The sequence below is a fragment of the Balaenoptera musculus genome, chromosome 19 (assembly GCF_009873245.2).
Source record: "Balaenoptera musculus isolate JJ_BM4_2016_0621 chromosome 19, mBalMus1.pri.v3, whole genome shotgun sequence".
Lineage (NCBI taxonomy): Eukaryota > Metazoa > Chordata > Mammalia > Artiodactyla > Balaenopteridae > Balaenoptera > Balaenoptera musculus.
In genome coordinates, this window is record NC_045803.1 from 21,207,586 (window position 1) to 21,235,230 (window position 27,645).

The 27,645-nt window shown below is 50.3% G+C and overlaps 1 protein-coding gene across 5 annotated transcripts in view; it reads right to left on the bottom strand.

Moving 5' to 3' along the window:
* The window catches only part of ZNF536 (zinc finger protein 536), a 417,289-nt gene that overhangs the window by 199,238 nt on the left and 190,406 nt on the right, over positions 1–27,645 (bottom strand). The window lies entirely within an intron of this gene.

The following is a 27,645-nucleotide window of genomic DNA, read 5'->3' on the forward strand; positions in this document are numbered from 1 at the left end:
CCAGCGGAAGCCAGAGTGTGGGGATGAAGGGAAGTGGCTGCAGAGACAGACCAGGGCTGGACCCCAAAGGCTCTCGTCAGACCAAGGCCTTTTTCTGGAGGACAATGGGAAACCCCTGAGCTGTTCTAGACTGGGAATAAGTGGTGGGATCAGATTTCTGGGGGTTTGGAAAACACTGGTTTGGACAAGAGAGTAGGCTCCAAAGAGAGAGACCAGACAGAGGCCATGAGTAAGAGGGAAAACCATGAGGATGTGAAATAAAGCCTTGCTGTGGAGACTACGGGATTCATTCAAGAGTTCTTTAAGAGGTGGAAAGACAGGCCCCGTGGGGGTTTGCGGGGGAGCTACCTGGCTACCTCCTGGGCTTCCAGCAGCCGACAGGTGGGTGGGGCGCTGTTCACCAAGCTGGGGACATAGGAGGAGGGGCCCGTTTGGGGGCAGGGTGTTCGGGACCTGCTGAGTGTGAGGGGCAGGGGGACGTATGAGGGAGTGTGGCCCTGTCTGGAGGCCCTGGAGCAGGTCCTGGCTGTGCTTTGACGTATTTCACAGAAGTGAGCAGACCACGTCCTCCTGGAGGCCAGCCCACCTCGTCCCACGTCCTGGCACCCTGGGACCCCCAGGCACGGCAGAGACAACTCAGAGAGTAGGATGGATATGGGAGGAACACAGGGATGCCCTCAAAGAAGAGGGTGGTCCACAAGGTCACCAGTTCAAAGGGCTGGAAATAGGACAAACACAGCACACGGACCAGAGCCTCAAGGTTAGGGCAGGGATGAAATCTATAGGATACGAGGTAGGCGCAGGGCTTCCCCAATGGCCAGGTCTTCTCAGTCCCAGAGAACAGACCTAGTCCAAAAGGTGGAGGAGAAGTCTCACCCCTTGCTTCACGGGCCCCCATATGCCCCAGGTGGAGGCACGCAGGGGACTGCATGGGTGAGCCTAAAGGAGGGGATGCAGAAACGGTGGCCTTGCTACAGGCCACCCAGAGACAGGGGAGAAACAGGTGATTTACTCTGAACTCCCAGTGCAACCAGTCAGAGGGCTGGAGAAGGGATTGATAGGACCTTTCACTCTCTGACCATCCATTAGACCTATTAGCTGGCTAAACAGTCGGGCATCAGACCTTATTATTATCACTCTCGTCTTTATTCATGGACAAGATCTTGGCCTACCTTGATGATAACTTCATTTTCCAGACTGTGGAGAATATAATTAGGGGGGTTTATTTTATTTTTTTTTTTACTCTAGATTTAGTTCTAACTAATGAGGAGGAACTAGTTAAAGCAGAAAAGACAAGAATCTTGGGCAACTACAATGATGTCATCTTAAAATTCCCAATTCACTGGGTGGGGTAGGCTGAGCAGGACAGTGTCACGGAGATGGGGCAGTGGTTAGACAAGCACAGAGCTGGAGTAAGAATCCAGGCTCCAGCCCTTCCTGCACTACACTGGAGGAGTTACTTAACATCACTGAACCTCAGATCCCCACTAATCCCTAGAGAATAAAATCAGTCCCTATGTCATAAAGTTGCTTAAAGAAGCTTAAATCCATTTAACAAGTTAGCATACTGCCTGACATTTGTTAAAAATTCAATAAATGTTTGTAATTCATCCTTAACCAACATGTATTCTAAATTTTAGGATGCCAGGGTTCGAAACACTTGGAGTAAAGAGAGGTAGAATTCCAGGGCATGAGAGTCTAGGCAAGCAGACAGCTCAGTAAAAGATAAGTAAACATGCCCCGCTGTCTGTGTAACCAGAAAGGTCTCAGTGAGGGAGAAGAGGGCAGCGTCCAGAGAAGCCAGTGTGATCGCCAAAGACAGGAGATTTGAAAAGAACATAGTGGCTGTCCAACTTGCACACATTTGCATACACATACTTGTACATTCACACACATGCACATACATGTAACTGTACACATAATACATATTTACATATATACATATATATTCGTTGAGGGAATCAAGTAATTGATTGATGATTTGGATAAAATATGAGAAGAGGAAGGACCATGCTACCAGGGAATCTTAGACATAAGTGGCTGGGATTTGCACTGACCTTCTCTTTGGCAAAGGCTAAGGGAGTCAAAACATTATTAAGGACAGCCAAAAAAATCCCTTTTAAAAAGCTCAATTCAGAGCAAGAAACAGACGGAGGAAGGAACTGTAGATCTGCTGCGAGGGGCAAAGACACCAAGTCAAGCAATCGATGGAGAAGATGGGATTGTTTATCTGTCTGTTCAGCAACAAGAAGATCTCGAGGATGGAAGGGGGACCATCTGACCAAAGGGAGCCCGAGACAGATAAAAAAAAGGATCTTCAGAGAGACCGTGTGTGCTCGGCCAGAATTCCCATCTCCGGGCCCTGTGAATTCCACATTTTGGTACTGAAAGAGCTTGTAAAGAGAGCGCTGAACGCTTTGGTGGTGATATTTGAGGAACTGTGGAGAACGGGAAGCTAAACCTTTCAGGTCATGCACAATTGATCCCAAGCATGATTTTAGCCTAGATGTTACTTTTTAAAAGCAGTTGGGGAAAACCGAGAAGAGGAAACAGCAATCCCAGGAGCCCAGTGTGGGTGCCCCGAGACTGGCTGTGTCAGCCCAGCCTACAGGCTAGCAGGACAGAGAGCCGCATGAGACGCAGGGCGTATGCATTTCAGCAGGTCATTTTGATTTCCGTGGGGATAAAACGGAGAAATGTGAGACTGAGCAAGACAAGAATGTGGATAAGTGGCTGGATAACCAGTCATGCCGTAGGGTACAGAATGATGTACTGAAGTCACCACGAAAGGCCCCAGGCAATGTGTGAGGGCACATGTCCCCAGCCCTGCACTGTGGACCGTCCAGTGACTTGGACAGAAACCCAGGAGGTGTGAGTAGCACCAGTGCAGGTGGACGGCGCTGGGCAAGCAGGGTGCTGGGCAGGAGGCACCCTGAATGAAGGACTCTCTGAAAGCACCCTGACCACTTAGCCAAGGGGCTAAACTGAGTGATGCCATTAAACAGTTGCTGGTCTTTTCCACATCCGGTCTGTAGTAGAGACAGCTGTCAACTAACCATCCGTGTCTCCTTCCACACACGGAGTGGTTGCCAGAAGTGAATCCCCAGTCAGGGACATGTCCCAGGCTCGTCTGCATCCAGCTGGGGTCATGTGACCAAGTTGTAGCCAATGGGATTTGCACAAAGTGAAGTACCCCACCTCCAGGTCTACCCATAACCCCCTGCCTGTCATCCTCACTCCCCACTTCCTGACAGCTGATTTCAATGCCCTTCGTGACCCCAGAAACCACATACTGGAAATACTGAGAGTCCATCACTCCCTAAATGAAAGCTCCTGGTGTCCAACGCTGGTTGGATTTCTGTTAGAAAAAAACATAAATCGTTGTGTCCTGACACTGTAACTTCAGGATATATCTCTAACAGCAGCCAGTGCTATCCTAACTCATAACAGGGTCCAAAACCCCAGAGCAGCAACATAGGACTGTGGAGAGGACAGGGTTTCATCCTGGCCCCTAAGAAGGACTTCAGGGATCAGCCAATGAAAAGCCACTCAGGGGAAGCAGAGAATCAGTCCCAAGACAGGCAAATACAGCCTCAGAAGCAGGGGAACAAAAAGAGGAGGGGCCTCTCCAAGCAGGCCACACCAACAAGCCACATGCACTAACCACACAGCGTCAGAAGGGAGAGGAATAAGGCAGTAAGGCAGGGCTCAAGGCGAAAGGACATTTGTCCTCTGGCCCTGGGAGAGCCAGATCTGATCTCTAGGGCTCCAGGGAAGCCCAGGACCAGATTTAAGGAGCAGATTTCAGGGCAATAAAAAAGAGAGTGAGAAAGAGAACTTTTACTGAGTGTCTGCCCTGTGCTGTACTATCTGCTTTATAGAAGGAGGATGAGGACCGTTTCCTTGGCACAATAGTCATGGGAGGTGGGCGTGTTCCTCCCCAGGGTACACATGGGGAGACGGAGAGTCCAGCTGCTGCTGTGTGCACAGCGGGGGCTGCACCAGGACCCCCGCATCTGAAGCACTTCTAAGTTGGAGCTCCCCAGACGCTGCCTGGGTCCCAGCAGAGGCAGGGAGGAACCCACCCAGGGGTGTGCAAGCAGGTGGGGAACCTTGGCTGCTCAAATGAGAGTGGGCAGAGTTAGACCACAAGACCCTCCCAACCTGGAACCCTCTGCCCGGGAGCACATAGGAAGTTTAGATTAAATCAGCCAAAATGACTTCATAGCATATATTTCTTAATTTCTAATTCTCAGGATCAAACATGAAACTTTCTCCTAGGGGAAAAAAAAAATCACCAAAGGACTATCCACAAACCAGTTCTTTGGGACGTGATCAGTCAGCACCCTGACCCGCACGCACTGACCTCCATCTTCAGCCCTTCTGAGGGTGCCGAGGTCTGCAAAGTAGGTGCAAAGAAGTCAGCACCGAGAAGTTGCACAGTGCTTTTCTTAAAAAAAATGAAGAATAGCTATTTTTATTCAGTGCTAGAGGAAGTACACAGATTTTTATTTCTACAGAGTAAGAGAACTCTATCCCCTGACCTCAGTCTCTTATAACAACAGAGGAGCCCCGAAACAAAGGGAAAGAACATTTTTTAAAAATTCTAGACGTTGATAACTACCATGAATCTCCACTTCACTTAAGTCCTTTCATTCATCAGCTAAACTTGAGAGTTTGCAGCTATTGTGCCCGGCCCTGCATCCTCAGCAAAGCACAGTAAGGAGAGCTCAGTTTCCGGCGGGGAGAGACCTGGCCATGGGCAATGAGAGCCCTCTGCCCCAGCATTCCAAACAAATTACCAGGTTGTCTAGAAAGTAGCAGGAACCAACCGCTGCTGGAAAAGCCCACTTTCTTCAAGTCATAAAAGAGAAAAGTCCTACTAAAGGGAGATTCATTTGAAAGGAAGCCAAAGGATCTTTTTTTCATGCCTGGGTGATTGCTGTATTATAAAATGCATGTTATGTTCTATCACTTTGCAGAGAGTCACTCAACACACTTGTTCTATCAGTACTTATTATAGTATCACAAACTTCATGAAGGATACTATTCTTCTACTGTTCTCTTAATGGCTCCTTCAACCCCCAGAGAGGAGGGAAAAATGTCCCTCCTCTTGTGTCATGAACTGCTCTAGGCACTGGACTACCCAAGCAGACAGGACAGACACCATCCCTGCCCTCATGAAGCTCACATTCTAGTGGGGAGACAGATAACATGCTAGTAAAACATAAATAAGACAATTCCAAATTCCAACTAGTTACACACATAGGAGTGATGGAATGGTTAGGAACCAATGAAGTGTGGGGCACAATGGAGGTGAACTTTGACCTTGGATGGATGGTTGTGGAAAAGTAGAGAAGGATGGAATTTTATGCAGAGAGAACAGAAGTGCAAAGGCCCTGGGGTAGGCCCATACTGGAGTGTTTTGAAGAGCAATAAGCAGACCAGCATAGCTGGAGTATAGTGAGTGAGAGCAGAGCCGCAGGATCTGAGGCCCAAGAGGCAGGCACGGCAGACGAAGAAGTTGGCAGGATGGTTGGAAACCACCAGAGGCTTTTAGACATTCTTCCCTCCTCTCTGGGGGTTGAAGGAGCCATTAAGAAAATAGAGGCCCAAGTGGTCCATTCCCCATTCCCACTTGGTCTCCTGTATCCAACCACAAGGGGTAGAGAGCCATAGTGGGATTCAGTACTCCTACTTCTTTTTAGATTTAAAGTCAGACCAATTGAATAATCTCGAAAAGGTACTTTATTCTGTGTTAGGCAATATTCCTTCAAGAACAATCAATGTTGAACAGTTTGACATTTATTGCTACCCATCAGAGGCCAATTCTCTTTGAATTGTATGCAGTATGTGTCCACAACTTAGTGACATTTTCCCACTTAGTAAATCCATGTGCACCATTACAGACAAATAAAATTACCTACAATTGTTTAACTATTAAAAAAAAAAAAAAACTCCTAAATGGAGGAACAGGAATTCCTAAATTCCTCTCTTCTCATTCCAAGAACCCATTCAGGGTCCCATTTGGAACAGGGGAGGAGGTAGACCAGTCGCTTCAGCAGGAAGGGAGCAGGGGATGCCCCGAGCCCATCTCTGCAGACCCCTGGGAGGAGGAGCCTGAGATGCCCAGGAGCCACACTCTTCTCTAACACATGGGAAAGACCACAAGCTCAGTAAGCACCTATAATGACCCAGGAAGATTCTGTCCCTGTCCTCAGTGGGCTCAAAATTCAGAATAAGACCACCAACCGAGCTTCACTATGAAGTGATATGTTCCCAGGAAAATTTCAGACGAGGAAGCAGAGAGTTTTAAGCCTCTGGAAGAGTGCGCACAGCTCCAGCATCTTAGGATGTGGGCAGGATTTACACGTGGAAAGATGGGGAAAGAAAGCATTCCAGGAGAGGGACCCCATCAAAAGCACAGCAGAGTGCTGGGGCTGGAGATCCAGGTGGGGTTTGGATTGGCCAAGGTTAGGGGATAAACTGAGAAGGGGCTGGGTAGCCTGGTGGGCTGCAGCAAGCCCACCTCTCCAGAGATACCCTGGCAGCTGTGGGACGCACACGGGATTCCCACTGTGTCACTGACCAAGACAACAAGTGGAAGGAAAGGAAAGGGGAATAACCTAAATGTCCACCAGTTGGGGAATGGCAATAAAAATAAACAATACCGTGGCATATGCATTCCACAGTCATGCTACAGTGACATGAAAAGGAGTAAGCCAGAGCTCAGTCATAACACAAGGAGACCTTTAAGCCATATCGTTGAAAGAAAAAGGCAAGCTGCAGGATCTCAGGATGGTATCATTTCTGGTGAGGAAAAGAAAGGAAGAGAGGGAGGGAGGGAGGAAAGGAAAGGAGGGGGTGATGGGGAGAGCAGGGGTGGAGGAGAGGATAAATGGCAGGAGGCTGAGACCATTTGGGGGACAATAGGGAGAACCCTGAAAGGGAGAGGTGACAGGGGACACAGACTGTATATAATGTAGTATAATTTAATCACTTGGTTTGAAAAACTCAGCCACTGTCCACTGTCTGAATATTTTGATAATGATGACTAATGATGACTCTAGAAGAGCGATTAATAAAAAATGATCTGCTCCTGTACTCCCTCTGATTGTAAATATCAACCTTAATTAATAGTAATCAATGTTAGCAGTAAGAGAAAATCCAAACTGCTTTAATGCACCACTTCAGGGGCTTCGTGTAATATCCTCTCCTGGCAATACATCGGCGCTTTGAAGGACTGACTGATGGAGGGGGAGGAAGGGGCAAAGAGAAGTTCACCCAGGACCGGGCCAAGCCACTGCCCGGGACCCAGGAGCTCTAGAAACGTCTGCTGGGGTGTGTGGGCGGGGGAAAGGGTGGATACCAGAGGGAGGGAGGACTGTGAGGACGGAACCCCGCATACTGCTCCCGGCATAGCCACACGGCAAACCTCCTTAGCTATTTCACACACACACAGCCCACGACTCCCAGTGCCTGCAGGGTAAAGTCATCGTCTGGCATCCAAGGCCCTCCACAATTGGGCCCTATTTCCCTTTCCAGAGTCACTTCCTTCTGGTCCCCACCACTCTCCCAGCCAGAGGGGGTGGTGGTCCTCGACACACCCTGCTGCTCACACACTTCACTGTGTTCCCTGCTGTGCCTTCTTTCCCACATGCCTCCTCTCCGCTCTAAGAATTGATGGACTATGCAGAAGTCCCACTTCCTCCATCCATCTTTTAACACATATTTAATGAGCATCTTCTATGTGCCAGATACATGATCTAATACCTGATTCTAACAACCTTACAAACTAGAAATGAGCGTTTCCCATTTTACAGATGGGACACTTGAGGTTCAGAGGTTCCGTGCTCGTGGTCACGTGAGCTGGTACTTGGTGGAACTGAGATTTGGACCCCAGTCTGTCTGACTCCATGGATCCCTTTCCTAAGCAGAGACAGACGGTAACAGAAACCTAGGCATCATCAAGGAAGTATGGGCACCAGCGGCCACGGGTTAATTTTCTGGGGCGGGAAGCACTGCAGACAGGGGTGGATAGAAAGGCTCCTCAGAGAAAGTGGCACCTGAACCAAGGCTCAAAACAGACTTCCTAGCCGGACAATGACTTCGGGACACGTCGTAGGCACTTGACAGATAGGAGTGCAGGAAGAGCATCTACAAAGGCAAGGCCCTGGGACCACACGGCCATTCCGGAAACTGCAAACAGCCCCACATCACTGCCACACTCTCCTCCGAGGCAAGGGTGAAGAGTCTGACAGGCAAAGAGGAGCAGAAAGATCTATTTGTGATGATTTCATGCTGGTCTAGTAGAAAGTTAAGGGCATAGACTAGAATTGTCCATTTGATCATCCTGATAGAAAAAAGGATGAATTTCTTCAAGTCACCGGTGCCTGGAGGTGCATTTATCCATCACTACGCCGCGATTCAGTTCTCACACGGAGACTCCTCCATCACGTGTAAACCAGCCATTTATTAATTTTTGCAACAAGTACTCAACTTCATTACTCACTTTCGAGATTGCACACCATGTTTACATAATCTTTCTCCGGCTACAGGAGTCGTGCAGCAATATCCCCGGGCAGCCGTCGCGATGAGATACCGGGTGTAGTTAGAGATGGCAACGTTACAAGCCTGCACAGCAATGTAATTACACAGATCCGACTCGCCACCACTCTCTTCTGCAGGTACTCCTGGAATGCAATGTCAAAATTTGCATGCAAGATGCTGACCAATAATGTACTTTTTAACTTACCACGGCAAATAAAACTCCATGCCATATGGCTGGTTAGAAATGCTCTCTCCTTCTCTAAACAGCTGGGTGAGTAACAGCAAGGAGAAGCCGGTTGGCAGCTGTACACTCATCACTGCACTGATGCTGCAGCAAGGGGTCTGCGCTTGCACAGGTATGCACCTGAGACGCGAAATGCTCGCCTCTCCAAGTGAGAGAGCAGCCTGGAGAGGCGCAGCCGTCACCAGGTGCACCCCTCCAACGGGGATCCCCAGTTTGCCCAGCAGAGACAGGATCATTTTGCATTTTGTACATAAAATATTCTAAGGTCTTCTAGGGAGAAAGTGCTGCTCTGGGCACTGAGAAAAAGGAGAAAATTGAAAAAAAATGAAAGCAGCACATTTAAAAAATATTATGGAGCTGCTCTGTTTGCTGCTAACTGCTGTCTCACGCATACCCCTGACCACCCTCTCTCTGTCCAGACAGAGCTTGCAGGGGGCTCAGGTGGACTTTTTCAGGTTCCCCCACAGGTGGCTCAGTAGAAACCCTGCAGACACCTGTAATGTGCTGACGTGCTCTGTCCACCCGGTGATACCCACACCACCCAGGGTGCTTCTGACCCTCTCCAGCCATCCTCCCCCTTCAACTGCTCGGGGATAAGTGACCACCCGTGCAAGGCTCCTCTCCGTGTGCCCACAGTCCTATAAACAGGGCTGGCTTCATGGGACCAGTGCAGTCACACATGGCTTTGCGCCTAGAAGGACTCTGACTTGATTTAATGTTCTGCAATCATCATCTTGAAATTCTTAGTAATTCTAAACAATGGGCTCCACCTTTTCATTTTGCACTGAGCCCTGCAGATTATGTAGCTGGTCCTGCCTACTTTAAAAGGGGCGTGGCTTTACAGTGGCCAAAGCTGCCAGACAAGATCTCAGCCAGGTGACCAAGGTCAACATCAACAGTGATAAGTCAGGTTGACAGCATGCGCCCTTGATATACTGTTATGAGAAGGTCACTTTACCCCTGGGGTCTTCCAAGAGCCCCAAACTCCAGTCTAACCCTGAGGGAAACATCAGACAAACCCAAGTTGAAGGACAGTCTATAAAATACCTGATCAGTACTCCTCAAAACTGTCACAGCCACAAAAAACAAGGAAAATTAGAGAAACTATCACAGCCAAAAAAAGGAGCCTAAGGGGACATGAAAACTCGTGCCAACAGCAGGGGAAGTTGTGGGGGACACAAAGTATGTGGGAACACTGTATTTTCCACTCAATTTTGCTATGAACCTAAAACTGCTCCAAAAAACAAAGTTTATTAAAAAACCTAAATGTAACATGGAATCTTGGGTGGGATCCGGGCACAAAATAAAAACATTAGGTAAAAACTAAGGAACTCTGAATAAAGTATGGACTTCAGCTAATGGTAATGGATTGGTTCATTCCTTGGGACAAAATGGACCCTAATAACGTTGACAATGAGGGAAGCCAGTGTGGAGTACGGGGAACCCTACCCTCCGGGTTATCCTTGCAACTCTTCTATAAATTTAACACTATTCTGAAATAAAAAGTTTACTACCCACCCCTCCCCCAAAAAGAGTGCAGTTGAAGTATTTCCAATGGGCCAGCAGGAGGGAGGCTGGTGGACAGGCAGAAGACAGCCCCTCTCCCCCTCGGACCCCCTCATCCACTGCTCACTCAGGACAAGGCCATGGGGCCAGCTCGACACGGCAGCACTTTACAAATGACCTTAACTAGTATAATACTTCTTAAAAATTACATTTCTCCCCCTGGGGACCACTGGGTGCTGTTCCCATCAGCTAAATACTGTGTGTCTAGCAGTCAAGAACACGTGGGGAAGATGTGAGGCAGTTCTGAGAAAAGCAGAACTTGCTCAATCCCATTTGTAACCTGCACTGAGATTCCAAAGCAGCCACTGTCTGTCTCTGGCATCCTTGTTCAGCCCCGAGGCGCCCTCTCCTACCCCCACGTGGGGGCCGTGGGAACTGTGAGCTGGGTTGGGCACCCCTGGAGGAGCAGGGTGCCAGGTGTGGGATGGGTACCCCTGTCCCTGGCTGCTTTTCATTCCCCTTTGAGACCTGCCTCCATCCACCAAGGGCTGTGGTTACCCAGCAAGCGGAGGAGGGTCTAGGTGGATTGGCTTGTCATGTTCCCGTGAGGACATTTCACCTGGGAACCACTGGGCAGGCTCACCGCATGCTGGAGTTTCCTGTCATTTTCTTTTCTATTATGTTTCTGTTTAGAGAACTGGCTTGATTGATAACACTGCTTTGGGGGCAGGGGGATCAGTGAGGAAGTACTACAGACTGGATATTTTGTCCCCCTAAAATTCATAAATTCATATATTGAAATCCTAACCCCTAATGTGACAGTCTTGGGAGGCGCTTAGGTCGTGGGGATGGAGCCTCATGAATGGATTAGGTCCCCTGTTAGAGAGACTCCAGCGAGCTCCTCACCTTCCACCATGGGAAGTGGGTCCACATCCAACACTGAATCTGTCGGCACCTGACCTTGGACTTCCAGCCTCCAGAACTGTGAGAGAGAAATTTCTGTTGTGTATGTACCAGTCTATGGAAAGCTGTGACGGCAGCCTGAGCAGACTGGGACAGAAGGTAACACCCGCTGCAGAAGCGGGTCCACAGCAGCGCACCCACAGCCCTGAGTCACGGGTATCTGGGCCTCCCAGGCACCAGCGGAGGGACAAAACCCCAGGAAGCCTGGAGAGACCTCACCTTTATGGGGCAGGTGTAAGGACACTCACCTGACCTCTCAACGTCCTCAGCCGAGAGCTGAATGAGTGAAATTCTGCCTGAATTCCCTTGAACCTTCACCCCAAGCCAAGGCGTCCTCGCCTCCTCCCCTGTAGATCTCAGCATTAGGCATCTGTCCTGCCAGGGTGCAGGTCAGCACCGGGGCCAGGACCCCCAGGGCCCTGCTCTACTCCTCGCCTGTCCACAGCGTCCTTCTTCTCTCCAGCACCCCAGCTTCCCTTCCAAGACCATCTTCTCCATCCCACATCTTGCTGTTCTCTTCCCACTCCCACTCCCTCCAGCAAGAAGGCCAAGAAGCTGGCAGCCCTCACAGACCCTATTGGGTCCACACCACACAAGCCGACTCTGAGACAAGCCGTGTCCTGCCGTCTGTGCTCCTGGCTCAGGGTGGACACCTCACCCCAGCTTAGGACTCGCTGAGCGTGGAAGGCGATGTGTGCCCTGCAGCACCCTGCACAGGCCAGGTGGCCCACGGTACACGGGGTCCCCAGCAGCAGCTCCGAGGCTGCCACTGAGCTGGCCGAGTCTGCCTGAAGCCAGCTCGCTGGGCTGAGGCCCTTCCCCAGCACGGGTCCAGTCGCCTCCCTCAGACCGGAAGTCAGTCACTGCACTTCCCCACCCCAGCCTGGATCCCCAAGGCCTCATCTTTGCCCTGAAGTCAGCATCAACCCAGGCTGTGTTAAGCGGGTAAGATAGGGATTCTACTCCAAAGAGGCACGGGACGAGCTTCGAGGAGAATGTTGAACTTCCAATAAAAAGTACTGGAAGAAACATATGGACACCAAGTGGGGAAAGCTGGGGGGGAGGGGGTTAGTGGTGGGATGAATTGGGAGATTGGGATTGACATAGGTACACTAATATGTATAAAATAGATAACTAATAAGAACCTGCTGTATAAAAAAATTAAATTAAATTCAAGAAAAAAAAACGTACTGGACAACACTGGCTGTCTTCTAGAATTTCGGCTTCCAGCAAAACCATGCAGCATTCCTGGTTGGGGGCAGTTAAGCCTTTGCCACAGAGCTGCTGCCATGTGTGTCCACTCCTCTTCCAGCATCAGCTCCAGGGACCACAGCTCCCCCTCCACCCGCCCTGCCCGACGGCAGACACTGGGCTCGTCCCTGTGGAAGGATGTGTGGCCCCTCAGGGCACACGGCAGCCCTCCCAGAGGGCCAAGGTCTGACCCATGCCGAATTCCAAAATGCTCAGACCCCAACACGTGCTCTGCTGAGGAAAGCAGCCCCTGGCTTCTGGGGAGCCAGTAGCTCGGGATACTGTGAATTAACTCAACGAATCCAAAGTCACAACCCCTTCCCTCAGGCAGGGGACAGTGGAGGCCAGGCCACACCCTGCCTTCATTCACTTACGCGAAAGTATTTCTTGAAATGAAGGCAGTGTACAGTGACAGATGAGTGGATAAACAAAATGTGGTCCATCCATACAATGGAATATTATTCAGCCTTAAAAAGGGAGGAAATCCTGCACCTGCTACAGCACAGATGAACCTGGAGGACATCATGCTAAGGGACTAAGCCAGTCACAGGAGGACACACACCGTATGATTCCACTTACATGAGGTACCCAGAGTATCATATGCATAGAGACAGAGAGTAGAAAGGCTGCTGCCAGGCTGGGGGCAGGGAATGGGGGCCACTGATGAACAGGTACAGAGCTTCAGTTCTGCCAAATGAAGAGTTCTGTGGATGGATGGTGGTGACGGTTGCACACAATGTGAATGCACTTAATGCCACTGAACCACACACTTAAAAATGGTTAAGATGGTGCATTTTGTGTTATGTGCCTTTTACCGCCGTGTCTTTTAAAAAACGTTTACTGAGCCTCCACCGTGTGGCGGGCACTACTGTGGGCAGTGCTGTGCACTCGAGTCACGGGTAGATCAGCACACAGAGAACACGACGCTTCCCAAAGGCCTTGAAGATGACAATACAGGATAATGTTTCCAGCGAGGGGCTGGGAAGTGATCGTTCATAGTGGGGGCTCACGGAAAGGCCACTGGAGGGGAGAGGTCTGCGTGATGGGATGGAACCAGCCTGTGAGAGTCTGTGTCCAGAGCTCACCCCAGAAACGACAGACAACACAGAGGCCACCAAGGGGGTGGTCAGAGAGGAGGGAGGGGGTGTACAATTCCAGGCCTTGATACCACAGATTTTATTCCCCACACAATGGAAAGTCACCGCAGTGTTCTGAGCGGGGAAGGGATGCAGGCTAATCGTTCAATGGGCCGCTCCACCCCTGGGCCACCGTCCCTGCTCACCCGGCCGCCCTGACAGTCCCTCCTTTCCCAGGCAGCTCCGTCCCCACACTGCTTGCCCTTCGGGGGTTCAGGTATGTTCCCTCCAATGCCCTGAGGAGCACAGCCACCGACGGTGGCTGTCGAGCCTCCACGGGCCCTGCTCTCCCTGGGAAGGAGCCCACCCCGAGGCATCTGCCCTCTACCTCGTGGGCACCTGCTCCTCCACCACTCCTGGCTTCCTCCACCAGAGTCTCCAGGACCTTCGCATCGTTCTTCACGGGGCTCGTACCTCAGAGGTGGAAGCATTTCTTCCGCCACTAACCAGAAAAGGTCATTTGACCCCAAAGCACTGGCTTCACAGATTTCCAGCAGAAGCCGGGCAGAGCTGACACATGGTCTCTGCTCCACGCGATTTCCAGGAAAAGTTTCACCAAATCCATAGCTGCCCTGACCCATACATGCTGTTCTCTGACACTTTTTCTTTCTGACTTTATAAAACAGCTGGTAGATTATTTTAAGTTTCAGGAAACGGAAGAGTCCCCTGCCAAATGGATCCTAAGCTCCTCAAGGGCCCAGTATCCTTCTGGTCCCCAGCCTTTGACCAGAATGACACCCCTCAATGCTTGCTGCTTGTCTGGGGCACCATTCTGAAGACCCCCACCTGTGGTGGGCTCAGTAAGGCTCACCTCCAACTCCCAGGCCTGCACCCTAGATCATCCACGATGGCCATAGAACGTGGCTAACTAAACCCCAAAGTGGCTGCAAGATCACTTTTCAAGCTGCTGGTAACACAGCTGAAGCCTTTAAACAGTCTGCAGACGGAGGAAGCAGTGCCCACGGCAACAGCTCTACCCCACTGCCCTGGCCCCCAGCAGGCTCACAGTCAGTGAGGCTGTCACTGTGTCCATGAGCTCCAAGGAGTTGGGGGAAGGAGAGACACTGCTTTGAGGCTCGTGGAGGATGGTCATCCAGGGAGGAGGAGTTGCACTTGGAGCCCAGGTTGCCACTGTTCCGGAGAGGGGGTCCCCAGGTGCTGATGGCAGACTGAGCCCATCCCCGAGAGGACTTGCCCCCAGAGGGGCACTCACCCGCCCTGGGCCCGTCTCTGACCCCCAGGCTCCCTCATGCCCTTGGGTCCTCCCGCTCCTGGCAGAGGGACGCCTGGCCAGCTCACAGGGACTCACTGCAGGTCTGCGGTGCAGGCTCTGCACTGTGATTTCAGGTTCTTCGGCACCTCGAGGGGGAGTGGTGGGCAGGCCCGAGGCCTGGCTGGCTCCTGGGCAAGCGCCCTTTGTCCCAGGAGAGCACATTTCATTTTATTCCGTAAGAGTCAACGAGCATCCCCCGAACACCTGCTGCATCCCGTGCCCAGCGCCAGGGACCACGATGGGAACACACCTGAGGACAGCACAGCCCCTGTCCTCTCGGAGCTCTCAGGCCCACTCCACACACATGCCGGCTGAACCCAGAACAGAGGTTCCCTGGATGGGGACCCCAACCCTCAAGCCCCAACTTCTTCCTGGAGGAGCATGAGGCCTCAGAGGGCTTGGCTGTGAGATGCTGGAAGGCAGCCCCCGCTGCATGTGCCAACTCATAACCCAGGAGCCAGAGCTTCCGCCCGAGGCTGAGGCGGCAACAGGCAAGGGAGACTCCATTAGCAAAGCTCTAAGGGGCAGGGCTGGGCTCAGGACCAGCTTCTCTTCCCGCAGGGAAGGCTAAAAGGTCACGATGCTTCAAGGAGGTCAGCGTCCCTACGTAACAGGAGGCCATCGTGCCACCCACCACACACATCCTTAGCCACACAACACACACCTCAACACCCATACCAACACAGGCAGACACACACAGATACACACATCCCAGCACACGCATCTTCACTAACACATGCATCAATGCACCAACACACACGACCACACACCGCACACCTGACACCTATATCAACACACACCCCGCACACCGTTACATACATCTCAACACACACACCCCTACTAGCACGTGTCAACACACAAATATGCACTCCCCCAAACCACACAGCCACACCAACATATCTGCAAACCCCGATCCCACACCCTAACCACACCGCAATGCCCACACACACGTACTGAGCTTCGTATCCCAACTCACCCTCACCCGTACACACCAATACACGTACCCGGTGCGTGCATGTCCACTCCCATCCCAGTACACCCACGGCCCAACACACATCCACCCCCCCCACACACAGCACCACACGGTAATACATCCACCCTCGGCAACTGCAGCCAAAAAATTAAAGCGCCTTACAGATACTCACACAGCAACACCAGCCCAAGACAGCGCGACCACTCGCACACCAAGTCATATCCCAACACAGACAACAAACGTTCAGACACACACTAGCCTCCCGACATACACACACACAGTCATAACTGCGTGTTGAATGCTCTATTCCCAGAAGCTAGGGTCAGTTTGAACCTGCTAAACCCCCTACACCCACGACAGCAGACTCAGCCCCCGAGCAGATCCCGGGTCCTTCCCTGGGACCACCCTAGGTGGGTCCAGAGCACAGTGACGGCCCAGAGCATTCTGCTCGGCGCGGCCAGTGCGAAGTGGCCGCTTGGTTCAGTTCTTAGTGCCACCAGGAGCGACAACAAAGAACCCGGCAGCCCCTCCTCTGGAAGCCTTCCCAGATGATGACTCTGCCTCCTAATTTACACCTCGGAGGCCGGTGCTGACCGGGAAGGAGGAGCAGGGGAGCCTCTTCCCTTTCTCTTCATCTGCCCGTGGGGGCTTCCCCGCTCCTCTCTGGAAAGAGTCGGTGGCTGGGGAGAGCTGCGAGCTGGCGCCAGCCCTGTGCCTCCGCCTCCTGTCCTGTCCTCTGGCCCACCACCCACACCCAGGCCACCTTCCAGCACTGGCCTGCGCAGGAGAGCACGGAGACAGAAACAGGACTGGCAGAGCGTGGTAGAGCTGGGAGGGAAGGGGAACTGAGACTCGGGCAAGCTGCACAGGAAGAGAGCTGGGTCCTCTGTCACCAGGCCCTGCTCCTGGGGCCCCATCCTCTCTGTCACCCTGGGGACACGGCCGCCAGACACTTGTGACTTGCTACACATGTGACCTTGAGTAGAGGTTAGGGGATCCCTGAAACCGCAGCTTTGGGGAGTCACTTTAAGCCTAAGTGTGCAGCTTGGGCCGGGTCCCAGTCGATCCTCAGCAGAGCTGAGCAAGCGCGGGGCCACCCCCTTCCTTGCTTCTCTTCTGGAAAAGATGCGAGGACAACCTCCCCCGAGACACACAGAGAGGGAAGGAGTACTTGTCTGAGCTTCCCAGAGCCTGTCCTAACAGGGCTGATCTTGGCCAGCGTGGAGCGGGACATGGGGCTGGCGAGCAGGGCTTCTGCTTTTGGCTGCATTCACCCCATCCCCAGCACGACCCAACAGTGGAACTAAAAGGCAAGAGGTCAGACAGACGTGGCTAGAATCTCAGCTCCACCACTTCCTAGCTTTGGAACTCAATACAGTTTACACGGCTGTTGACAGCCTCTCCTCCGGCGGGCCGCAGGCTCTAGGACACGGAAGCATGGAGAGGCTAAGGAGCCCTTGCTGGGTCTCACAGCTCCTGAGGGCCAGCACTGGAGCCCTCCACCATGACCGCGACGCTCTCCACTTCCTGCAGCCCTGCCAAGTCAGCCCCCAGGAGGGGAGGAGCAAGCCTTGAGCAGCACTGAGGGCGGGGCCCTGGCAGTGCCCCTCCGGGGGCAGGACCCTGTCTCCAGGGCATACAGGCCCCAGACAGGGAGAGCCGGTGGGAAGGTGCCCGGTGGGAAAGGAGCTAAAAGAGGGTCTTCCCAGCCCCACCGGGCACACCGGGCCCCTCAGAGATAACACGACCTCACTGCCTGCTCGAGGCTCAAACACAGATCGCCAAGAAACCCCCAAATCCTTAGCATCTACAAACCCTAGTTCTCTGCTCAGTGGATGAGACCCTTGAAAGTTACCCTCAGGCCGTGGAAACATTTGGGAAGGGAGAGGAGAGGAGGGGAAAAGCAAGATGAAAGGGGTCTAAGAGTCTTCTAGACTTCCCCACCCCCACTCCCCAGGCCCCGGGGAGGGGAGTGAGCTGCCCAAATAGCCCAGCAGGGTGGGTAAAGCCTGACTGTGTGTGAAGGTCAAGTTCTGGCTGAAGTATGTGCTCTGCCCGGAGCCGTTTCTTAAACATTAGAAAATGCACTTGTCTCTGGGTTAATAGCCAGGCTTATGATTATGACGTTTCCATTCACAGAAAATAAAGGGCAATTGAGGTCTGATATGTACCAGAAGAAATTGTTTCCACTCATTCTCATAGTGGGTCTGTATTTAGTTCATGACCCACCATCCAAAAAGAAAACTGGCACTGTCTGCAGTGCCCACCATCCTCTACTGACGCTGGACATTTTGACATATGAGGTGGGTACAGCCCGCCCCCCCCCGACCCCCGATGACTCACCTGATCCTCTGTGGGACAGGTATGGACAGTTCTGAAGTCAGGTTAGTTTGGGTAAAATGCAGAGAGCCTCTTTCCCAGTGTACGTCTGACAAGCTCTCACAGGCTCTACCTGCAGGGTCCCAACAGGAGTCCACACTCCACCTGACACCTGACTCGTGCCCTCCCCCTGCCCATGAACCACTGGCGACAATGACAGGGTGGTCAGGGCAGGTGAGCTGGAGCCGGGGGCCTGCCCCTCACTCCCTGGTGTGGAGCTCCACCCTGCCTCTTCCTGCTGCCCCCCTCAGGGCTGGCCCCTGTTGTGGGGTGACCAGCTGCCAGGACATACATGCCACAAAGCTGCAAGCCCCGACAAGCTCCCATCTGGCCCCCTTCTTGGCCTGAGGGGTCGCCCTCAAAAGCACCAGTTGGACTCTCCCCAGGGCCTCTTCTGCAGCAAGAAAGTGAGTTCAACTCCAGTTCACAGCCAGGGAGAGAGAGGACAGCCAGCCGCAGTGGCTGAGCTGGGGGTGCTTCCCCCAGAAGTCACCGAATTGGCCAGATTCTACAATGGGAAAGAGTTACCTGCCACAGGAGCTACTGAGGTGACTGAGGAGGTTCCGTCACCCTTTCAGGTCCCTTGGGAACAAATGTGGATGCCAAGGCAAGTGCATCTCCTCCAGCCCTGGGGCGGCCCTCCCGTGCATCTACCCCTCTTGTGAAGGACTTGTCCCGGCTCCCAGGCTCTGGGCCTCTGGGCACTGCGACCTATCCCTATCATCCTTGAATCTCCAGCATCTAGCACATTGCTCGGTGTTCAGAACCTACTTAATAAGCATTTTGTCCTTGAATGAAAAAATGAATTAATGAATGAACAAATGAATGAATTTATGAATGAACAAATGAGTCACAGAGTTGCTTGGTGACAGGGAACTACCTTGAGGGAGACAGATTTCAATATAACCTTACGAGGAACTTTCTCAGTAAAATCTCCAGCACTGGAAGAAATGGCCTCAAGACACAGCACCCTCCTGGGTAATACACATCTGCAGCTTCAGTGTTGCCAGCCTGTGACCTGAGATTCCATGTCGAGGAGTACCACTTAGGGAAATAATTGTACAGATGATCAGAAAGATTTAGGTGCAGAAATGAAAAAATGGAAACAAATTTTCTACTATGCTCAGCAGATCACTAGAGGCAGATTTTTCCCTTTGCTTCTCCATATTTCTAATATTTCCTCAAGGAACATACTACGTGTATGAAGCTTTTATAAAAGGACAGCTATTACTAAAGAACAGGAGTGTGCAAAGGATAGCCCATGGACAAATCCTTCTGTCACCTGTTTTTGTAAATAAAGTTTTATTGGAAACCATCAAGCCCTTTCATTTATGGCAGAATCGAGTAGTTACAAAAGAGCCCACATGTCCTGCAACACCTAAATTATTTATTATCTGGTCCTTTACAGAAAAAGTTTGTTGATCCTTGTGTTGAATATTCAATGGAAAAAAATATGTGACATATATTTAAGTAAAAACTATATCATATAGAAGACTGTGCATGCAGTATGGTCCTTTTTTGTGAAATACATCTTCAAGTGCACAAAAAGGACTGGGAAGGAATGGACTAAAATGTCTGCAGTGGTTATCTCTGAGTGGTAAGGGCACATATATTTAAAAATTATTTTTATTTGTACTTATGTGTATTTTCTCAATGTCCAAGATGAACAAGAATTAATGTAGGAGAAAAATAACAATAATGTCATTAAACAACAAAAATAGCAACAAAGAAGTCAGTAAATGTCTCTCTAGGAGGAGACCAAGTGGCAAGGGTTTGAAGGTCACTCATACAGGACATTTCAGAGGTGGTCAGGCCCCAGCTGCCAAGGCTCCCCCCACACAGGGATTATTTTATGTCACACAGCAACTTTGCTGAAGGATCACTACAATTTTTCAAGGCAAATTACTTAAAAAAAACCAACAACCCTAAAACACCTATTTTAGCAACAAATTTAACAGAATATATTTAGCAATAAAGAGAAACATGTATCTGTCTCGGTCTTCAAGGAAACAACCACTGCACACATTTTACATTGAACTAAACATAAGGAAGTTGGAAATTTTCCAAAATACCTCTCAAGATGATTGAAGACAACCGAGGGTGTCCAGAAACCACGATGACAGCCACTGAGTTAAGAGTTTCGGGACATTACTGTAATGAAGAGACGAGAGCGCCACGGAGGGGACCTGTTTCGTCGTACATCAAAAGGCTTTGGAACTGAGGTCAAACCAGAGGAAAGAAACTGGTGTCCGCCTAAGTCCCAGCCCAGCCAGGCACCTCCCAGGGGAGAGAACGGATCCTCTGTGGCATCCTCTGCACCCAAGGCGCAGAGTAAAACATCACAGTCTCCCCAAGGTGTGCCCTGCTTCCAGAAAAAGCTGAAACAGGACCCCACCCTTTGAAAGCAAGTGACGAGGCATAGAAAGCCAAGCCCACCCACTACCCACTTCCTCCTGCCAGCACCTGGCTGGGCACCCCCAAGAGGAGGGCCGGACCAGCCAAGGAGTCAGCTTGTGCTGTGTCTCCCACGTCTCTCAGACACATGCCACATGTCACACAAAACCCCAAGGCTCACAGCAACAAAGAGGTGGGTCCCCCAAGAAGCCAGGCCCTGGACAACTTTCCCTTGGTGGGAAAAGAAAACAGGCCCGGGCACGTGAATTCCACCCACCGCTGCCCCTGCGCACAGCACAGCTCCCTTAGTGCCTTGGCCCACCCATCAGGTAGCCGTAGGGAGTGTTCAGGCATGCACTGTTTTGGAGTTCCGCAGCCTTTTTTGAAGATGTGGATTAGGGAGAGGATGGTGGCAAATCTCTGTGCTTAGCTCGGCCCTGTTTGTCACCAGCCAAGCCACCCAGTTCTCCCTCCTGCCTCCCAGCACATATTAGAGGCACAATATTCACTTCTTACATTATGTTAACAAGCCCCATTATTACAGGGTTGTCTCGGTAACTAACCAGGACAGTCTTGGCTGGCTCCACACCTTTGCACCCACAGCATACTAGGACTTAGGTGAAAACAGTAAGTAAAATGCAATACAAAATAAATAAATGGAAATACAGCCCCAGGAAATTGAGTGCTCTCCTGACAAAGAAAAGCTACACCAGATCTGGCTCAGAATTAAGTGGAGAAGCCCAGCAGAGAGAAAAGCCACGCACACACCGAGGAGGACCTGCTTTAGCTACACAGCTCCCAGGGGACCCCCGAGCCCTGCTCAGGTGTCTTGCCGCTCAGGTTCTGCCCAAGAAAAAAGGCCCAAAACTTTGCCCAAGACCTGCTCCCCTGAGCTCTTTAGGGAGGGCCCACGGCTTCCTGAGAAGGGCTTTCCAGATGGCGCCTGGCGGCAACAGTGCCAAACTCCACAGCTTAAGTAAATGTTGCCGTCGCCCCGTCCTGCCAGGAAAAGGCATGGGGGACCCAAGGCTCCTCTCAGCTGCTGTGACGCTTGCTTCCTGGAGAGGACAGAGAGTCCCCCCCACCACCTGCCTCACACCCTGCTGGGGAGCCCCCTTTCCTCAAGCATTTGCGAGCCTCACTGCACCCCCTCGTTCCTCCTCAACACGCCAGCCCGGTCCACACAGGTGGGGGAGGCGCTGTCACATGCCAACAGAGGAGAGGGAGGTGAGGAACCCAGAAGGGCAGCAAGCAGGCCCAAGGGTCACAGATGGCAAAGGTTCCAGCCCAATTACCACGAATTTGGGACGTTTGCACAAATCCAGTCTCCTGATCTCTGCAGGTGTTTCTCCACCCCTACCATCAACGCTCCAAAACAGCTCAACAGTTATGGGAGTTAGGGCTCACTCCTCTTCCAACCTCACAGGCTCAGAATGCTGCAAAGTGCTTCCAACACGGATCTGTCCCAGGTCTCCCTCTGCTCTCCATCTCAACATCCCCAAGTATCCCAGCGGTCTCCCCCTAGAATCCAGGGAATCTTGAAAGCCAGTAAAATAGGAGACTTGTTGAAGCTTGTCCCTGTTTCCACCCCTAAGACATCAGGGCCACCTACTAGAACCTCCTTAAGCAAGGAAGACTTTCCTGCTTTACCCTCTCAGGAGTGTGCTTCTTATAAGGGGGCACAGAGCTCCATGCCAATGAAGGGATTCGAAGGCACAAGCAGCCTGATGGAGAAGGGGTCTGGTGAACCCAAGCTGCCCAGTGGCCGCTGGTGGTACTGACACATTGGGCCTACGTTCCCAGGTACCTGATGGCATAGCAAGAGAGTGGGTGGATGAAAGGTAGCTCATGACACCTGCTTTTGACCAACAAGCAGAGGCCACACTGTGGCCATTTGCAAAGCAAACTGCTAATTCCAGCCCCAACACACCCCAGGTGGTGGCCAGGACCTGAGCCCGAACCTCCCATTCCAGTAAACGGCAATCACGCAGCTAATGTTTCATGCTCCATTTTGAAAGTTGACTGTTTAACTCTTTGCCTCATTGTAACCTGTCCTTACCTAATCCGTGTTTTTCTTATTAGCATTAAATTTAGATTTAAATGAACGTTTGTTCCTTGTGTTAACATGAGTACAGAAGGAGCACACCGTGGGCACCTCGGGCTCCCTGAGCTCTCCGGGCAGGAGCGCAGCGTCCGTAGGAGCACAGGAGGGACATGAAGGTGGGCAGAGTGGGGTTAAACAAAGGCAGCGCTCCAGTGACCCTGCGGCAGGAATCAATCCCTCGGACAGAAGACGGTGTCCTGGTAATCTGGGAATCCCCAGGAACGTAGAGGAAACAGGCTTCGCTTCTGGGATCTCATGTCACACATCTTTTATATCACACTCCCAATCTGAGGACTTTCAGAGCCAGAACGATTTCTCTCTTTCTGAAATGTTAAGTGACAGCACCATCGGGCAGCCCCGTGGAAGTGGGATTTACAGCTCCGCGCAAAGGGGTGAGAGAGACAGCCAAGGCCCCAGAGTGGCACTGAGTGTTCCCAGGCACAAGACAATCAAAGGGCACGGAGTGATGGGAAGTTTATAAAAAGGAGCTGCTGTCAGGCGTCCGACCCCCACACAGGAGGACGGTGAGGTGAATCAGCATCTGAGGGCTACTGTTCCCCAGCTCCAGCACCACGGCCGGTGGGCGGACCGCCCCCAGATCCAGCGGAAAGGTGGGAGACCAGAGGGAACCCACCTGGACCCCTGACCTCTGCCCCACTGGACACGCCCCAGGAGCCAGCCCGAATCTGGCCAGCCTATTAGCCCAGGCGGGGCCAGCTCCCGGGAGGCAGGGCCCGCCAGCATCTGCCCAGGCAGGGCTTCGGCACACACAGCCGAGCCTCCGTAAATCTCCACAAACACGGCGGCCGCCTGCACACACTTCCGCATCGGGACGGAAAGGCTGCATATGGCGCTCAGTTTTAACAGCTGAGCTTTAAAAAAGTGCAGCTTTTCATCTCACTGAACCAGCTCCCAAATTAAAGGGTGGGGGAGGGAGAGAGAGGGGGAAGGAAAAAGGGGAAGCCAGAGTGGGCAGGGGGAACCTTCCATGCTAAAGTTGATTTACAAGGAATTTCAGACTAGTATCCGCTCAAAAGGTCCCCCTGGAAAATGAAATAATGTTCCCCGTTTGTCATCCCCAAGTTTACTAATTTCAAGTTTTTAATTTCATCTTTTAAAAAATAATTTTTCTTTCTTCTGTTTTTAATAAAAATGAAGGAGTCTATCAATGAGGAAATCACTCACATGCCTTAGATTGGGTTAACGATGTTTAAGCAAATGTTAAATGGGATTATTGTTTTCCAAAGTTCTGCTCAGCAAAGAGATTAGCGACCACAATGCCCAGGGGGCGTCCCCTGGTCCTTTTAATTCCCTGCCTGGAGGTGGAAGGTGCTGGGAGAGGAACGGGAGGGAGAAGCCTGATAGGGCAGTTTTCCTGGAATTGCCTGGAAACTTTTACTTTCTGTTTCCTCTGCTGATAATGACTGTCTTCGGCTCTGCAGACAGCTCCCCTCTCCCCCTCCCAGCCCCCTGTTGCTGCATGCCATCCCCAAGCTCCAGTATAAAGTTTGGCTTTTGCAGCAGGAAGCAGCTGGGCCAAGCAACCAGCGAATGATAATGACCTCAGAAATCTGCTGTTCGCTCGGCAACAATAGGGTGCTCAGTCTACTGGAAAATTGTGTTCATCAGCTAACTCTGCTCAGTTACTAATTGACATTGCCAAATATTTTAAGAACAATTGGAATGCACAAGCAAAAAAAAAAAAGAAGATCTTAATCCTCAGACTTAAATTTTTTCTTTTTCTTTTTCTTTTTTTCCCTTCTTTTGGGTGCCCGGATTTGTTTGTGTGGAGCAGGCAGTGGTTATCATGAATGGGGGCAGGGAGGAGGAGCCACATGAGAAAAAGAGGTGGAAAAGAAAGAAAATCTATCATATCACTATACACCCGATGTAAATGCAAGGGAGCCCTGGATAAAGGCCTTTGATGCTGTGGTCAATGGGCCAGCACAGGATGGAGACCCAGCATTTCAGGAATGCAGCTCAGGCAACAAAAGAAGACCCCGCAAGGCTTCCAGCCCAGCTGATCAAATAATCCTTGTCCATCTCAAAATATTATACCAGAAGTAGTAGGGGTTAACAGTATTTTCATCTTCGCATCCCTTCCTGGCTTTCCGTTGATCATGTAACTTAGCCGACTTTAACGAACAGAGGGTCAACACATTCAATTACCCCTTTCCCACCATCAACACTTCAATTAGCCCCTCTCCAAAATTATGGGGAATGCAGAAGGTAACTGCCCTGTTGGATATAATGAACAGTATCGTTTCTTAGTACATTAAGTTTTAATTATTCTGACCATGATTTCCAAAGCAAAATCTAAAGAAACAGAACTTTGGTCGTCTTCTGACTCAGGGTATAAAGCTCGAATTGGAGCACAGTCTTAGACGAGGTTTTAGGGAAAGATGCAGAGATTAATGCCATCGGAGCATTTGCACGCGAGCCAGAAACGAGGGAGCATCAAAACAGCTGCCCCACTTTCTAAATGTCATAAAAGAGTAAAATTTATAAGCTGCTGCTTTCCAAATAGTTTCCCTTTGCATTGTACACGGAGGAAGAAATGACATCTACTATGGTGTGAAATTATTGGTAAGTCAGATCAACAGCAACAACAAATATAAAACAAAGGGGAAAGATGGGGAAGTGATCTGTATGACTGGTCTTGTCCATTTTCTGTTAGAAAATATGACCTCTCAATTTGTCAAAGGTCCTAGTTTTCACAGTTGATCTTAAGCTTGGTTCTCAGCAGTTTGGAGAGCCAAAGAACAAACACATTTTCTGGTTCACTGGAATCATTTTCACATGTTCACTGATTCAAACATTCTTTTGCTCACATAACAAACAGCTGCATCCCACATTAGCCTAGCCAGTGACAGTCGCCCATCTCGGCAATAACTGTTTGATTGCAAACTTGACCCCTTCTTCGTCTCGGTCTGAGCAAGACATTTTTAAACAGCCACTCCGTTCCAATCCTCCTTTGCAAAGAATTACATCTGATAACAAAGGACGTCTCTGCCACTCATTGTAAGCCTTCTTCTGGAGATCTGTTCTAAGAGGCTCTCTGTAAAAAGGTTTTTTATGATGAATTCAGAACTACTATCATGTTAAGAGCAGCGATTTATAAAGAAGAATTCATTGGTTAAGATCTGAAAAAATAGTTTCTCAGGCCCTACTGACCCAGTTTTCAACAAAAAAAGAATCAAGTGATGCAAATTAAGTTTTGAGACATTGTTATGCAGTCTGAGAAATTTGTAAAACCGTGTTTTTGCAGTTATTTCTTAATAGAAGCCTTAATAAGTACTTCTTTCTTTACTTAAGGGCTTAAAGATTTTTTTTTTTTTCTCCCCTTCACCTTGCAGGTTTCTCTCTAACAGGTAATAATAAAATACCTATTGTGTCAAGATTTTTATTTAAATGCTTATTTTAATCACACTTTATACAAGTCAGACTTGTTGAAATAAGAGGGAAGACTAACCCGATTTGGTTAAGGGTCCTAATCCCAGGAAAACCTGAATGGCCCAGGCATTCGGCTGATTTGGGCTGCATATTGGTATGCCATGAATTTTCCTACTTAGTCAGAAAATTATGGAAGTGTCTAATTTGAATATGAAGAAAACAAAGAAGTCAACCAGAAATGAAAGAATCAGTATTCACAATTGTACGATACTTCAATGAGGGAAATAAAAGTGAGAAGATAACCACAACTCAAGTAGAATTCTCCTTTGAGTCCCAAGCCCGGTTGGTTCTTTTAGGCAAAATGGGCTTTTTTCAACAGAGTATTTAGAGATATGGAAACAACAGAGATAGGAATAGCATGAGGCTATCACTTGGCCAGAAGGTGAGAAAAACACGGTAAACACGTCATTAATAGAGCCGAACATTTGGTGTCGGAATATTCTGCTGAGACCTTTTCATTTCAGCAGGGCTGGGAGAGGGAGGAAAATCTGTCAGTGTTAACTCCACGTCACTCCAAAAACTTAGGAAAGCCAGTATGCGCTCTGCTTTCTGCCCCAGAAAGGTCCCAAATCCCAAAAACCGTGAGATGACACTCTGCAGGGAGAGGGGACCTCCTCACAGGAGGCCAGAAGTAATCCCTCCTGACAGTAGGACACCTGGCACTTTGCTGCCTTCGTGCACAAAGATCCATCTCAGAATCCCCGCCGTCAGGCGGTGACACTGGAAAACCCTTCCCTTGCAAGTTTTGGGCGGTGGTCACTCCAGGCAGTGTGGCCTAGCCCTCCGTGGTGCTGGAGTTCCTCATTAAACTCTTTCAGAGTGTCTCACTGAAGTGAACTGCAAACAAGGCTAGGACTCCAGGTGGAGACAGTGTGTTTCATGGGTGTTTAAGCATCGGCATTAAGTGCTATCGGAATCTTTGGAATGTGCAGTGCAGATTTGTGTGTCTTAACAATTCTTTACTGGTTTGTAATAAGCCACCAGACTCACACTTTATTTTAATACTAATTTTGTCCTAGAAGAAGGGTATACTGAAGCATGACAATAACAACACAACTAAGCTGGCATCTACTTAATAAGTGGAGTGGTGAATTGCCTCTAATACTGAAATATTTATTGAAACTGAGAAGGGAAAAAAAAAGAAAAGGGGAAGAAAAAACTTTTTAAAAATTACCCTCAACAGTGTGCTGCCACATCTTTAACAGTGGGCAATGCAGTGCCTTGAGGTGCCTCAAACTGTCTTTCATTTTCTAGACTTACTGGCTGATTTCAGAAATCAATGTTGCCATTAGTAACAGGGTATTTGTTATGGCATGATTTCCTCTGTTGTTAGGCTGCAGGATGATTACAGTATTAGCGAGATGCTTTCTTTATAAAGGGCTAGAGATAGAACTTTCAATTTACTATCCATTAGTAAGG